A 15174-nucleotide genomic window follows, 5' to 3' on the forward strand; every position below is an offset into this window, starting at 1 on the left:
ATCATGTTGTCTTGGAAATTATATTTAACCGTCATCTGATACAGAATAGCATTTTACAATTGAGGTTAGCCCTTTCTCATCCATTACTCTGCCAACTTTCTAAGAACTATAGTTACTTATCCACAATGTACTTGGCTAGCTTAGCTGAATTGGTGTTCTTTGGCTTGAGACCTCATCAAATTATGTCTACTGTCTCCTGGCATATGGTAACAAATACTACCAGTGATAAGACCTCTGTTGAAACAGTTTGCCAGGTGTCAGGATGGTCGAGCGGTCTAAGCCGCCAGACTCAAGGTTAATACCTTTCCCCTGTGATGAGGAGGATTCTGGTCTCCGATTGGAGGCGTGGGTTCGAATCCCACTTCTGACATGTATGACTGTTTTAAAATAACTTGCATGTATTTTGGCTTACCTGGACAAATGAGGGCACCTGGATGTCCAATCGAATGGTGGCAATGCAATATAACAGGCAATCTTCTACTGGGTAGCCGGCTCTTCTAGCATTCTTGCGGAGTCGATTTTGACATGTGCTAACTACCCTTAATATGTTGCAGTCCAAGGACATTTCTTCACTGCAGTGGTATTCCCTAATTGCAGTTGCCTGTTTCAGTAGGATGTTGGGTGCTGCCACACAACAAAATTGCTTCAGAAATAGTTTTTAGGAACATGACACAGTTTTCAAGTTGCGAAGCACATGCCGATTACTGCGGTTCCGCCCCTTTTGACTCAAATCCACATGGATGCTCATTGTGCAGAATCAGAGTCTGAATCAGCAGAATTCTGAACTACCTGTTTCACAGAGTGTGTTAGATACCTTTTGAACCGAACGTCCAACAAAGCCTTGACATAAAACTTTAATGAGCTTGCAGAGAGACGACTTTGGCTTAGTTCTAACACTCTATCTTGCTTTCCAGTCAGCATCGTTCTGTAGAAGGCCAGATGACTTCACCTCCTGACTTAGTTTGCTATTGTCCTAAGATTTGACAATGGACATGGACATCCATGTGCTGCTAAGAACACTACCAAAATCAAGTTACATGACTTTATCCGGATGTTGGAAATGGCCAGGCCATTCTTTCCTTGATACAATTTTCTACAGTTTGGAGAACACTGCTGTCTGTCTTCTACAGGTAGGCCATTGTGTGGTAGGAATTAAAGTGGAGCAAATAAAAAAATGTCACTTTCTGTGTAGTATCCAGACAGAATAACTGCAGAACCATGTAGTCTTGGAAATGATATTTAACCGTCATCTGATACAGAATAGCATTTTACAATTGAGGTTAGCCCTTTCTCATTCATTACTCTGCCAACTTTCTAAGAACTATAGTTACTTATCCACAATGTACTTGGCTAGCTTAGCTGAATTGGTGTTCTTTGGCTTGAGACCTCATCAAATTATGTCTACTGTCTCCTGGCATATGGTAACAAATACTACCAGTGATAAGACCTCTGTTGAAACAGTTTGCCAGGTGTCAGGATGGCCGAGCGGTCTAAGGCGCCAGACTCAAGGTTAATACCTTTCCCCTGTGATGAGGAGGATTCTGGTCTCCGATTGGAGCCGTGGGTTCGAATCCCACTTCTGACATGTATGACTGTTTTAAAATAACTTGCATGTATTTTGGCTTACCTGGACAAATGAGGGCACCTGGATGTCCAATCGAATGGTGGCAATGCAATATAACAGGCAATCTTCTACTGGGTAGCCGGCTCTTCTAGCATTCTTGCGGAGTCGATTTTGACATGTGCTAACTACCCTTAATATGTTGCAGTCCAAGGACATTTCTTCACTGCAGTGGTATTCCCTAATTGCAGTTGCCTGTTTCAGTAGGATGTTGGGTGCTGCCACACAACAAAATTGCTTCAGAAATAGTTTGAGGAACATGACACAGTTTTCAAGGTGCGACGCACATGCCGATTACTGCGGTTCTGCCCCTTTTGACTCATATCCACATGGATGCTCATTGTGCAGAATCAGAGTCTGAATCAGCAGAATTCTGAACTACCTGTTTCACAGAGTGTGTTAGATACCTTTTGAACCGAACGTCCGACAAAGCCTTGAAATCCAACTTTAATGATCTTGCAGAGAGACGACTTTGGCTTAGTTCTGCCGCTCTATCTTGCATTTCCAGTCAGCATCGTTCTGTAGAAGGCCAGATGACTTCACCTCTTGACTTAGTTTGCTATTGTCCTAAGATTTGACAATGGACATGGACATCCATGTGCTGCTAAGAACACTACCAAAATCAAGTTACATGACTTTATCCGGATGTTGGAAATGGCCAGGCCATTCTTTCCTTGATACAATTTTCTACAGTTTGGAGAACACTGCTGTCTGTCTTCTACAGGTAGGCCATTGTGAGGTAGGAATTAAAGTGGAGCAAATTTTAAAAAATGTCACTTTCTGTGTAGTATCCAGACAGAATAACTGCAGAACCATGTAGTCTTGGAAATGATATTTAACCGTCATCTGATACAGAATAGCATTTTACAATTGAGGTTAGCCCTTTCTCATCCATTACTCTGCCAACTTTCTAAGAACTATAGTTACTTATCCACAATGTACTTGGCTAGCTTAGCTGAATTGGTGTTCTTTGGCTTGAGACCTCATCACATTATGTCTACTGTCTCCTGGCATATGGTAACAAATACTACCAGTGATAGACCTCTGTTGAAACAGTTTGCCAGGTGTCAGGATGGCCGAGCGGTCTAAGGCGCCAGACTCAAGGTTAATACCTTTCCCCTGTGCTGAGGAGGATTCTGGTCTCCGATTGGAGGCGTGGGTTCGAATCCCACTTCTGACATGTATGACTGTTTTAAAATAACTTGCATGTATTTTGGCTTACCTGGACAAATGAGGGCACCTGGATGTCCAATCAAAAGGTGGCAATGCAATATAACAGGCAATCTTCTACTGGGTAGCCGGCTCTTCTAGCATTCTTGCGGAGTCGATTTTGACATGTGTTAACTACCCTTAATATGTTGCAGTCCAAGGACATTTCTTCACTGCAGTGGTATTCCCTAATTGCAGTTGCCTGTTTCAGTAGGATGCTGGGTGCTGCCACACAACAAAATTGCTTCAGAAATAGTTTGAGGAACATGACACAGTTTTCAAGGTGCGACGCACATGCCGATTACTGCGGTTCTGCCCCTTTTGACTCATATCCACATGGATGCTCATTGTGCAGAATCAGAGTCTGAATCAGCAGAATTCTGAACTACCTGTTTCACAGAGTGTGTTAGATACCTTTTGAACCGAACGTCCGACAAAGCCTTGACATCCAACTTTAATGATCTTGCAGAGAGACGACTTTGGCTTAGTTCTGCCACTCTATCTTGCATTTCCAGTCAGCATCGTTCTGTAGAAGGCCAGATGACTTCACCTCTTGACTTAGTTTGCTATTGTCCTAAGATTTGACAATGGACATGGACATCCATGTGCTGCTAAGAACACTACTAAAATCAAGTTACATGACTTTATCCGGATGTTGGAAATGGCCAGGCCATTTTTTCCTTGATACAATTTTCTACAGTTTGGAGAAAAATGCTGTCTGTCTTCTACAGGTAGGCCATTGTGAGGTAGGAATTAAAGTGGAGCAAATTTTAAAAAATGTCACTTTCTGTGTAGTATCCAGACAAAATAACTGCAGAACCATGTAGTCTTGGAAATGATATTTAACCGTCATCTGATACAGAATAGCATTTTACAATTGAGGTTAGCCCTTTCTCATCCATTACTCTGCCAACTTTCTAAGAACTATAGTTACTTATCCACAATGTACTTGGCTAGCTTAGCTGAATTGGTGTTCTTTGGCTTGAGACCTCATCAAATTATGTCTACTGTCTCCTGGCATATGGTAACAAATACTACCAGTGATAAGACCTCTGTTGAAACAGTTTGGCAGGTGTCAGGATGGCCGAGCGGTCTAAGGCGCCAGACTCAAGGTTAATACCTTTCCCCTGTGATGAGGAGGATTCTGGTCTCCGATTGGAGGCGTGGGTTCGAATCCCACTTCTGACATGTATGACTGTTTTAAAATAACTTGCATGTATTTTGGCTTACCTGGACAAATGAGGGCACCTGGATGTCCAATCAAAAGGTGGCAATGCAATATAACAGGCAATCTTCTACTGGGTAGCCGGCTCTTCTAGCATTCTTGCGGAGTCGATTTTGACATGTGTTAACTACCCTTAATATGTTGCAGTCCAAGGACATTTCTTCACTGCAGTGGTATTCCCTAATTGCAGTTGCCTGTTTCAGTAGGATGCTGGGTGCTGCCACACAACAAAATTGCTTCAGAAATAGTTTGAGGAACATGACACAGTTTTCAAGGTGCGACGCACATGCCGATTACTGCGGTTCTGCCCCTTTTGACTCATATCCACATGGATGCTCATTGTGCAGAATCAGAGTCTGAATCAGCAGAATTCTGAACTACCTGTTTCACAGAGTGTGTTAGATACCTTTTGAACCGAACGTCCGACAAAGCCTTGACATCCAACTTTAATGATCTTGCAGAGAGACGACTTTGGCTTAGTTCTGCCACTCTATCTTGCATTTCCAGTCAGCATCGTTCTGTAGAAGGCCAGATGACTTCACCTCTTGACTTAGTTTGCTATTGTCCTAAGATTTGACAATGGACATGGACATCCATGTGCTGCTAAGAACACTACTAAAATCAAGTTACATGACTTTATCCGGATGTTGGAAATGGCCAGGCCATTTTTTCCTTGATACAATTTTCTACAGTTTGGAGAAAAATGCTGTCTCTCTTCTACAGGTAGGCCATTGTGAGGTAGGAATTAAAGTGGAGCAAATTTTAAAAAATGTCACTTTCTGTGTAGTATCCAGACAAAATAACTGCAGAACCATGTAGTCTTGGAAATGATATTTAACCGTCATCTGATACAGAATAGCATTTTACAATTGAGGTTAGCCCTTTCTCATCCATTACTCTGCCAACTTTCTAAGAACTATAGTTACTTATCCACAATGTACTTGGCTAGCTTAGCTGAATTGGTTTTCTTTGGCTTGAGACCTCATCAAATTATGTCTACTGTCTCCTGGCATATGGTAACAAATACTACCAGTGATAAGACCTCTGTTGAAACAGTTTGGCAGGTGTCAGGATGGCCGAGCGGTCTAAGGCGCCAGACTCAAGGTTAATACCTTTCCCCTGTGATGAGGAGGATTCTGGTCTCCGATTGGAGGCGTGGGTTCGAATCCCACTTCTGACATGTATGACTGTTTTAAAATAACTTGCATGTATTTTGGCTTACCTGGACAAATGAGGGCACCTGGATGTCCAATCGAAAGGTGGCAATGCAATATAACAGGCAATCTTCTACTGGGTAGCCGGCTCTTCTAGCATTCTTGCGGAGTCGATTTTGACATGTGTTAACTACCCTTAATATGTTGCAGTCCAAGGACATTTCTTCACTGCAGTGGTATTCCCTAATTGCAGTTGCCTGTTTCAGAAGGATGCTGGGTGCTGCCACACAACAAAATTGCTTCAGAAATAGTTTGAGGAACATGACACAGTTTTCAAGGTGCGACGCACATGCCGATTACTGCGGTTCTGCCCCTTTTGACTCATATCCACATGGATGCTCATTGTGCAGAATCAGAGTCTGAATCAGCAGAATTCTGAACTACCTGTTTCACAGAGTGTGTTAGATACCTTTTGAACCGAACGTCCGACAAAGCCTTGACATCCAACTTTAATGATCTTGCAGAGAGACGACTTTGGCTTAGTTCTAACACTCTATCTTGCATTTCCAGTCAGCATCGTTCTGTAGAAGGCCAGATGACTTCACCTCTTGACTTAGTTTGCTATTGTCCTAAGATTTGACAATGGACATGGACATCCATGTGCTGCTAAGAACACTACCAAAATCAAGTTACATGACTTTATCCGGATGTTGGAAATGGCCAGGCCATTCTTTCCTTGATACAATTTTCTACAGTTTGGAGAACACTGCTGTCTGTCTTCTACAGGTAGGCCATTGTGAGGTAGGAATTAAAGTGGAGCAAATTTTAAAAAATGTCACTTTCTGTGTAGTATCCAGACAGAATAACTGCAGAACCATGTAGTCTTGGAAATGATATTTAACCGTCATCTGATACAGAATAGCATTTTACAATTGAGGTTAGCCCTTTCTCATCCATTACTCTGCCAACTTTCTAAGAACTATAGTTACTTATCCACAATGTACTTGGCTAGCTTAGCTGAATTGGTGTTCTTTGGCTTGAGACCTCATCAAATTATGTCTACTGTCTCCTGGCATATGGTAACAAATACTACCAGTGATAAGACCTCTGTTGAAACAGTTTGCCAGGTGTCAGGATGGCCGAGCGGTCTAAGGCGCCAGACTCAAGGTTAATACCTTTCCCCTGTGATGAGGAGGATTCTGGTCTCCGATTGGAGGCGTGGGTTCGAATCCCACTTCTGACATGTATGACTGTTTTAAAATAACTTGCATGTATTTTGGCTTACCTGGACAAATGAGGGCACCTGGATGTCCAATCGAAAGGTGGCAATGCAATATAACAGGCAATCTTCTACTGGGTAGCCGGCTCTTCTAGCATTCTTGCGGAGTCGATTTTGACATGTGTTAACTACCCTTAATACGTTGCAGTCCAAGGACATTTCTTCACTGCAGTGGTATTCCCTAATTGCAGTTGCCTGTTTCAGTAGGATGCTGGGTGCTGCCACACAACAAAATTGCTTCAGAAATAGTTTGAGGAACATGACACAGTTTTCAAGGTGCGACGCACATGCCGATTACTGCGGTTCTGCCCCTTTTGACTCATATCCACATGGATGCTCATTGTGCAGAATCAGAGTCTGAATCAGCAGAATTCTGAACTACCTGTTTCACAGAGTGTGTTAGATACCTTTTGAACCGAACGTCCGACAAAGCCTTGACATCCAACTTTAATGATCTTGCAAAGAGACGACTTTGGCTTAGTTCTGCCACTCTATCTTGCATTTCCAGTCAGCATCGTTCTGTAGAAGGCCAGATGACTTCACCTCCTGACTTAGTTTGCTATTGTCCTAAGATTTGACAATGGACATGGACATCCATGTGCTGCTAAGAACACTACCAAAATCAAGTTACATGACTTTATCCGGATGTTGGAAATGGCCAGGCCATTCTTTCCTTGATACAATTTTCTACAGTTTGGAGAACACTGCTGTCTGTCTTCTACAGGTAGGCCATTGTGAGGTAGGAATTAAAGTGGAGCAAATTTTAAAAAATGTCACTTTCTGTGTAGTATCCAGACAGAATAACTGCAGAACCATGTAGTCTTGGAAATGATATTTAACCGTCATCTGATACAGAATAGCATTTTACAATTGAGGTTAGCCCTTTCTCATCCATTACTCTGCCAACTTTCTAAGAACTATAGTTACTTATCCACAATGTACTTGGCTAGCTTAGCTGAATTGGTGTTCTTTGGCTTGAGACCTCATCAAATTATGTCTACTGTCTCCTGGCATATGGTAACAAATACTACCAGTGATAAGACCTCTGTTGAAACAGTGTGCCAGGTGTCAGGATGGCCGAGCGGTCTAAGGCGCCAGACTCAAGGTTAATACCTTTCCCCTGTGGTGAGGAGGATTCTGGTCTCCGATTGGAGGCGTGGGTTCGAATCCCACTTCTGACATGTATGACTGTTTTAAAATAACTTGCATGTATTTTGGCTTACCTGGACAAATGAGGGCACCTGGATGTCCAATCGAAAGGTGGCAATGCAATATAACAGGCAATCTTCTACTGGGTAGCCGGCTCTTCTAGCATTCTTGCGGAGTCGATTTTGACATGTGCTAACTACCCTTAATATGTTGCAGTCCAAGGACATTTCTTCACTGCAGTGGTATTCCCTAATTGCAGTTGCCTGTTTCAGTAGGATGCTGGGTGCTGCCACACAACAAAATTGCTTCAGAAATAGTTTGAGGAACATGACACAGTTTTCAAGGTGCGACGCACATGCCGATTACTGCGGTTCTGCCCCTTTTGACTCATATCCACATGGATGCTCATTGTGCAGAATCAGAGTCTGAATCAGCAGAATTCTGAACTACCTGTTTCACAGAGTGTGTTAGATACCTTTTGAACCGAACGTCCGACAAAGCCTTGACATCCAACTTTAATGATCTTGCAGAGAGACGACTTTGGCTTAGTTCTAACAGTCTATCTTGCATTCCAGTCAGCATCGTTCTGTAGAAGGCCAGATGACTTCACCTCCTGACTTAGTTTGCTATTGTCCTAAGATTTGACAATGGACATGGACATCCATGTGCTGCTAAGAACACTACCAAAATCAAGTTACATGACTTTATCCGGATGTTGGAAATGGCCAGGCCATTTTTTTTACTTGATACAATTTTCTACAGTTTGGAGAACAATGCTGTCTGTCTTCTACAGGTAGGCCATTGTGTGGTAGGAATTAAAGTGGAGCAAATTTTAAAAAATGTCACTTTCTGTGTAGAATCCAGACAGAATAACTGGAGAATCATGTAGTATTGGAAAATATATTTAACCGTCATCTGATACAGAATAGCATTTTACAATTGAGGTTAGCCCTTTCTCATCTATTACCCTGCCAACTTTCTAAGTACTATAGTTACTTATCCACAATGTACTTGGCTAGCTGAGCTGAATTGGTGTGCTTTGGCTTGAGAACTTATCAAAATATGTCTACTGTCTCCTGGCATATGGTAACAAATACTACCAGTGATAAGACCTCTGGTGAAACAGTGTGCCAGGTGTCAGGATGGCCGAGCGGTCTAAGGCGCCAGACTCAAGGTTTATACCTTTCCCCTGTGATGAGGAGGATTCTGGTCTCCGATTGGAGGCGTGGGTTCGAATCCCACTTCTGACATGTATGACTGTTTTAAAATAACTTGCATGTATTTTGGCTTACCTGGACAAATGAGGGCACCTGGATGTCCAATCGAAAGGTGGCAATGCAATATAACAGGCAATCTTCTACTGGGTAGCCGGCTCTTCTAGCATTCTTGCGGAGTCGATTTTGACATGTGCTAACTACCCTTAATATGTTGCAGTCCAAGGACATTTCTTCACTGCAGTGGAATTCCCTAATTGCAGTTGCCTGTTTCAGTAGGATGCTGGGTGCTGCCACATAACAAAATTGCTTCAGAAATAGTTTTTAGGAACATGACACAGTTTTCAAGGTGCGAAGCACATGCCGATTACTGCGGTTCTGCCCCTTTTGACTCATATCCACATGGATGCTCATTGTGCAGAATCAGAGTCTGAATCAGCAGAATTCTGAACTACCTGTTTCACAGAGTGTGTTAGATACCTTTTGAACCGAACGTCCGACAAAGCCTTGACATCCAACTTTAATGATCTTGCAGAGAGACGACTTTGGCTTAGTTCTGCCACTCTATCTTGCATTTCCAGTCAGCATCGTTCTGTAGAAGGCCAGATGACTTCACCTCTTGACTTAGTTTGCTATTGTCCTAAGATTTGACAATGGACATGGACATCCATGTGCTGCTAAGAACACTACTAAAATCAAGTTACATGACTTTATCCGGATTTTGGAAATGGCCAGGCCATTCTTTCCTTGATACAATTTTCTACAGTTTGGAGAACACTGCTGTCTGTCTTCTACAGGTAGGCCATTGTGAGGTAGGAATTAAAGTGGAGCAAATTTTAAAAAATGTCACTTTCTGTGTAGTATCCAGACAGAATAACTGCAGAACCATGTAGTCTTGGAAATGATATTTAACCGTCATCTGATACAGAATAGCATTTTACAATTGAGGTTAGCCCTTTCTCATCCATTACTCTGCCAACTTTCTAAGAACTATAGTTACTTATCCACAATGTACTTGGCTAGCTTAGCTGAATTGGTGTTCTTTGGCTTGAGACCTCATCAAATTATGTCTACTGTCTCCTGGCATATGGTAACAAATACTACCAGTGATAAGACCTCTGTTGAAACAGTGTGCCAGGTGTCAGGATGGCCGAGCGGTCTAAGGCGCCAGACTCAAGGTTAATACCTTTCCCCTGTGGTGAGGAGGATTCTGGTCTCCGATTGGAGGCGTGGGTTCGAATCCCACTTCTGACATGTATGACTGTTTTAAAATAACTTGCATGTATTTTGGCTTACCTGGACAAATGAGGGCACCTGGATGTCCAATCGAAAGGTGGCAATGCAATATAACAGGCAATCTTCTACTGGGTAGCCGGCTCTTCTAGCATTCTTGCGGAGTCGATTTTGACATGTGCTAACTACCCTTAATATGTTGCAGTCCAAGGACATTTCTTCACTGCAGTGGTATTCCCTAATTGCAGTTGCCTGTTTCAGTAGGATGCTGGGTGCTGCCACACAACAAAATTGCTTCAGAAATAGTTTGAGGAACATGACACAGTTTTCAAGGTGCGACGCACATGCCGATTACTGCGGTTCTGCCCCTTTTGACTCATATCCACATGGATGCTCATTGTGCAGAATCAGAGTCTGAATCAGCAGAATTCTGAACTACCTGTTTCACAGAGTGTGTTAGATACCTTTTGAACCGAACGTCCGACAAAGCCTTGACATCCAACTTTAATGATCTTGCAGAGAGACGACTTTGGCTTAGTTCTAACAGTCTATCTTGCATTCCAGTCAGCATCGTTCTGTAGAAGGCCAGATGACTTCACCTCCTGACTTAGTTTGCTATTGTCCTAAGATTTGACAATGGACATGGACATCCATGTGCTGCTAAGAACACTACCAAAATCAAGTTACATGACTTTATCCGGATGTTGGAAATGGCCAGGCCATTTTTTTTACTTGATACAATTTTCTACAGTTTGGAGAACAATGCTGTCTGTCTTCTACAGGTAGGCCATTGTGTGGTAGGAATTAAAGTGGAGCAAATTTTAAAAAAAATGTCACTTTCTGTGTAGAATCCAGACAGAATAACTGGAGAATCATGTAGTATTGGAAAATATATTTAACCGTCATCTGATACAGAATAGCATTTTACAATTGAGGTTAGCCCTTTCTCATCTATTACCCTGCCAACTTTCTAAGTACTATAGTTACTTATCCACAATGTACTTGGCTAGCTGAGCTGAATTGGTGTGCTTTGGCTTGAGACCTCATCAAATTATGTCTACTGTCTCCTGGCATATGGTAACAAATACTACCAGTGATAAGACCTCTGGTGAAACAGTGTGCCAGGTGTCAGGATGGCCGAGCGGTCTAAGGCGCCAGACTCAAGGTTTATACCTTTCCCCTGTGATGAGGAGGATTCTGGTCTCCGATTGGAGGCGTGGGTTCGAATCCCACTTCTGACATGTATGACTGTTTTAAAATAACTTGCATGTATTTTGGCTTACCTGGACAAATGAGGGCACCTGGATGTCCAATCGAAAGGTGGCAATGCAATATAACAGGCAATCTTCTACTGGGTAGCCGGCTCTTCTAGCATTCTTGCGGAGTCGATTTTGACATGTGCTAACTACCCTTAATATGTTGCAGTCCAAGGACATTTCTTCACTGCAGTGGAATTCCCTAATTGCAGTTGCCTGTTTCAGTAGGATGCTGGGTGCTGCCACATAACAAAATTGCTTCAGAAATAGTTTTTAGGAACATGACACAGTTTTCAAGGTGCGAAGCACATGCCGATTACTGCGGTTCTGCCCCTTTTGACTCATATCCACATGGATGCTCATTGTGCAGAATCAGAGTCTGAATCAGCAGAATTCTGAACTACCTGTTTCACAGAGTGTGTTAGATACCTTTTGAACCGAACGTCCGACAAAGCCTTGACATCCAACTTTAATGATCTTGCAGAGAGACGACTTTGGCTTAGTTCTGCCACTCTATCTTGCATTTCCAGTCAGCATCGTTCTGTAGAAGGCCAGATGACTTCACCTCTTGACTTAGTTTGCTATTGTCCTAAGATTTGACAATGGACATGGACATCCATGTGCTGCTAAGAACACTACTAAAATCAAGTTACATGACTTTATCCGGATGTTGGAAATGGCCAGGCCATTCTTTCCTTGATACAATTTTCTACAGTTTGGAGAACACTGCTGTCTGTCTTCTACAGGTAGGCCATTGTGAGGTAGGAATTAAAGTGGAGCAAATTTTAAAAAATGTCACTTTCTGTGTAGTATCCAGACAGAATAACTGCAGAACCATGTAGTCTTGGAAATGATATTTAACCGTCATCTGATACAGAATAGCATTTTACAATTGAGGTTAGCCCTTTCTCATCCATTACTCTGCCAACTTTCTAAGAACTATAGTTACTTATCCACAATGTACTTGGCTAGCTTAGCTGAATTGGTGTTCTTTGGCTTGAGACCTCATCAAATTATGTCTACTGTCTCCTGGCATATGGTAACAAATACTACCAGTGATAAGACCTCTGTTGAAACAGTGTGCCAGGTGTCAGGATGGCCGAGCGGTCTAAGGCGCCAGACTCAAGGTTAATACCTTTCCCCTGTGGTGAGGAGGATTCTGGTCTCCGATTGGAGGCGTGGGTTCGAATCCCACTTCTGACATGTATGACTGTTTTAAAATAACTTGCATGTATTTTGGCTTACCTGGACAAATGAGGGCACCTGGATGTCCAATCGAAAGGTGGCAATGCAATATAACAGGCAATCTTCTACTGGGTAGCCGGCTCTTCTAGCATTCTTGCGGAGTCGATTTTGACATGTGCTAACTACCCTTAATATGTTGCAGTCCAAGGACATTTCTTCACTGCAGTGGTATTCCCTAATTGCAGTTGCCTGTTTCAGTAGGATGCTGGGTGCTGCCACACAACAAAATTGCTTCAGAAATAGTTTGAGGAACATGACACAGTTTTCAAGGTGCGACGCACATGCCGATTACTGCGGTTCTGCCCCTTTTGACTCATATCCACATGGATGCTCATTGTGCAGAATCAGAGTCTGAATCAGCAGAATTCTGAACTACCTGTTTCACAGAGTGTGTTAGATACCTTTTGAACCGAACGTCCGACAAAGCCTTGACATCCAACTTTAATGATCTTGCAGAGAGACGACTTTGGCTTAGTTCTAACAGTCTATCTTGCATTCCAGTCAGCATCGTTCTGTAGAAGGCCAGATGACTTCACCTCCTGACTTAGTTTGCTATTGTCCTAAGATTTGACAATGGACATGGACATCCATGTGCTGCTAAGAACACTACCAAAATCAAGTTACATGACTTTATCCGGATGTTGGAAATGGCCAGGCCATTTTTTTTACTTGATACAATTTTCTACAGTTTGGAGAACAATGCTGTCTGTCTTCTACAGGTAGGCCATTGTGTGGTAGGAATTAAAGTGGAGCAAATTTTAAAAAATGTCACTTTCTGTGTAGTATCCAGACAGAATAACTGCAGAACCATGTAGTCTTGGAAATTATATTTAACCGTCATCTGATACAGAATAGCATTTTACAATTGAGGTTAGCCCTTTCTCATCAATTACTCTGCCAACTTTCTAAGTACTATAGTTACTTATCCACAATGTACTTGGCTAGCTTAGCTGAATTGGTGTTCTTTGGCTTGAGACCTCATCAAATTATGTCTACTGTCTCCTGGCATATGGTAACAAATACTACCAGTGATAAGACCTCTGGTGAAACAGTGTGCCAGGTGTCAGGATGGCCGAGCGGTCTAAGGCGCCAGACTCAAGGTTTATACCTTTCCCCTGTGATGAGGAGGATTCTGGTCTCCGATTGGAGGCGTGGGTTCGAATCCCACTTCTGACATGTATGACTGTTTTAAAATAACTTGCATGTATTTTGGCTTACCTGGACAAATGAGGGCACCTGGATGTCCAATCGAAAGGTGGCAATGCAATATAACAGGCAATCTTCTACTGGGTAGCCGGCTCTTCTAGCATTCTTGCGGAGTCGATTTTGACATGTGCTAACTACCCTTAATATGTTGCAGTCCAAGGACATTTCTTCACTGCAGTGGAATTCCCTAATTGCAGTTGCCTGTTTCAGTAGGATGCTGGGTGCTGCCACATAACAAAATTGCTTCAGAAATAGTTTTTAGGAACATGACACAGTTTTCAAGGTGCGAAGCACATGCCGATTACTGCGGTTCTGCCCCTTTTGACTCATATCCACATGGATGCTCATTGTGCAGAATCAGAGTCTGAATCAGCAGAATTCTGAACTACCTGTTTCACAGAGTGTGTTAGATACCTTTTGAACCGAACGTCCGACAAAGCCTTGACATCCAACTTTAATGATCTTGCAGAGAGACGACTTTGGCTTAGTTCTGCCACTCTATCTTGCATTTCCAGTCAGCATCGTTCTGTAGAAGGCCAGATGACTTCACCTCTTGACTTAGTTTGCTATTGTCCTAAGATTTGACAATGGACATGGACATCCATGTGCTGCTAAGAACACTACTAAAATCAAGTTACATGACTTTATCCGGATGTTGGAAATGGCCAGGCCATTCTTTCCTTGATACAATTTTCTACAGTTTGGAGAACACTGCTGTCTGTCTTCTACAGGTAGGCCATTGTGAGGTAGGAATTAAAGTGGAGCAAATTTTAAAAAATGTCACTTTCTGTGTAGTATCCAGACAGAATAACTGCAGAACCATGTAGTCTTGGAAATGATATTTAACCGTCATCTGATACAGAATAGCATTTTACAATTGAGGTTAGCCCTTTCTCATCCATTACTCTGCCAACTTTCTAAGAACTATAGTTACTTATCCACAATGTACTTGGCTAGCTTAGCTGAATTGGTGTTCTTTGGCTTGAGACCTCATCAAATTATGTCTACTGTCTCCTGGCATATGGTAACAAATACTACCAGTAATAAGACCTCTGTTGAAACAGTTTGCCAGGTGTCAGGATGGCCGAGCGGTCTAAGGCGCCAGACTCAAGGTTAATACCTTTCCCCTGTGATGAGGAGGATTCTGGTCTCCGATTGGAGGCGTGGGTTCGAATCCCACTTCTGACATGTATGACTGTTTTAAAATAACTTGCATGTATTTTGGCTTACCTGGACAAATGAGGGCACCTGGATGTCCAATCGAAAGGTGGCAATGCAATATAACAGGCAATCTTCTACTGGGTAGCCGGCTCTTCTAGCATTCTTGCGGAGTCGATTTTGACATGTGTTAACTACCCTTAATACGTTGCAGTCCAAGGACAT

The 15174-nt window shown here is 42.6% G+C and overlaps 13 non-coding genes across 13 annotated transcripts; all 13 read left to right on the forward strand.

Moving 5' to 3' along the window:
* The first annotated feature begins 256 nt into the window (after positions 1-256).
* On the forward strand, positions 257-370 carry trnal-caa (transfer RNA leucine (anticodon CAA)). Its single transcript has 2 exons — positions 257-294; positions 325-370. It is a non-coding gene; the product is annotated as a tRNA-Leu (tRNA).
* A 1101-nt stretch (positions 371-1471) lies between these two features.
* On the forward strand, positions 1472-1585 carry trnal-caa (transfer RNA leucine (anticodon CAA)). The gene is made up of 2 exons: positions 1472-1509; positions 1540-1585. It is a non-coding gene; the product is annotated as a tRNA-Leu (tRNA).
* A 1102-nt stretch (positions 1586-2687) lies between these two features.
* On the forward strand, positions 2688-2801 carry trnal-caa (transfer RNA leucine (anticodon CAA)). The gene is made up of 2 exons: positions 2688-2725; positions 2756-2801. It is a non-coding gene; the product is annotated as a tRNA-Leu (tRNA).
* Positions 2802-3904: 1103 nt separating this feature from the next.
* Positions 3905-4018, forward strand: trnal-caa (transfer RNA leucine (anticodon CAA)). The gene is made up of 2 exons: positions 3905-3942; positions 3973-4018. It is a non-coding gene; the product is annotated as a tRNA-Leu (tRNA).
* A 1103-nt stretch (positions 4019-5121) lies between these two features.
* Positions 5122-5235, forward strand: trnal-caa (transfer RNA leucine (anticodon CAA)). The gene is made up of 2 exons: positions 5122-5159; positions 5190-5235. It is a non-coding gene; the product is annotated as a tRNA-Leu (tRNA).
* A 1103-nt stretch (positions 5236-6338) lies between these two features.
* On the forward strand, positions 6339-6452 carry trnal-caa (transfer RNA leucine (anticodon CAA)). Its single transcript has 2 exons — positions 6339-6376; positions 6407-6452. It is a non-coding gene; the product is annotated as a tRNA-Leu (tRNA).
* Positions 6453-7555: 1103 nt separating this feature from the next.
* trnal-caa (transfer RNA leucine (anticodon CAA)) lies at positions 7556-7669 on the forward strand. Its single transcript has 2 exons — positions 7556-7593; positions 7624-7669. It is a non-coding gene; the product is annotated as a tRNA-Leu (tRNA).
* Positions 7670-8773: 1104 nt separating this feature from the next.
* On the forward strand, positions 8774-8887 carry trnal-caa (transfer RNA leucine (anticodon CAA)). Its single transcript has 2 exons — positions 8774-8811; positions 8842-8887. It is a non-coding gene; the product is annotated as a tRNA-Leu (tRNA).
* A 1104-nt stretch (positions 8888-9991) lies between these two features.
* On the forward strand, positions 9992-10105 carry trnal-caa (transfer RNA leucine (anticodon CAA)). Its single transcript has 2 exons — positions 9992-10029; positions 10060-10105. It is a non-coding gene; the product is annotated as a tRNA-Leu (tRNA).
* A 1106-nt stretch (positions 10106-11211) lies between these two features.
* Positions 11212-11325, forward strand: trnal-caa (transfer RNA leucine (anticodon CAA)). Its single transcript has 2 exons — positions 11212-11249; positions 11280-11325. It is a non-coding gene; the product is annotated as a tRNA-Leu (tRNA).
* Positions 11326-12429: 1104 nt separating this feature from the next.
* Positions 12430-12543, forward strand: trnal-caa (transfer RNA leucine (anticodon CAA)). Its single transcript has 2 exons — positions 12430-12467; positions 12498-12543. It is a non-coding gene; the product is annotated as a tRNA-Leu (tRNA).
* Positions 12544-13647: 1104 nt separating this feature from the next.
* Positions 13648-13761, forward strand: trnal-caa (transfer RNA leucine (anticodon CAA)). Its single transcript has 2 exons — positions 13648-13685; positions 13716-13761. It is a non-coding gene; the product is annotated as a tRNA-Leu (tRNA).
* A 1104-nt stretch (positions 13762-14865) lies between these two features.
* trnal-caa (transfer RNA leucine (anticodon CAA)) lies at positions 14866-14979 on the forward strand. The gene is made up of 2 exons: positions 14866-14903; positions 14934-14979. It is a non-coding gene; the product is annotated as a tRNA-Leu (tRNA).
* The last annotated feature ends 195 nt before the right edge of the window (positions 14980-15174 follow it).

The sequence above is a fragment of the Clarias gariepinus genome, chromosome 5 (assembly GCF_024256425.1).
Source record: "Clarias gariepinus isolate MV-2021 ecotype Netherlands chromosome 5, CGAR_prim_01v2, whole genome shotgun sequence".
Classification (NCBI taxonomy): domain Eukaryota; kingdom Metazoa; phylum Chordata; class Actinopteri; order Siluriformes; family Clariidae; genus Clarias; species Clarias gariepinus.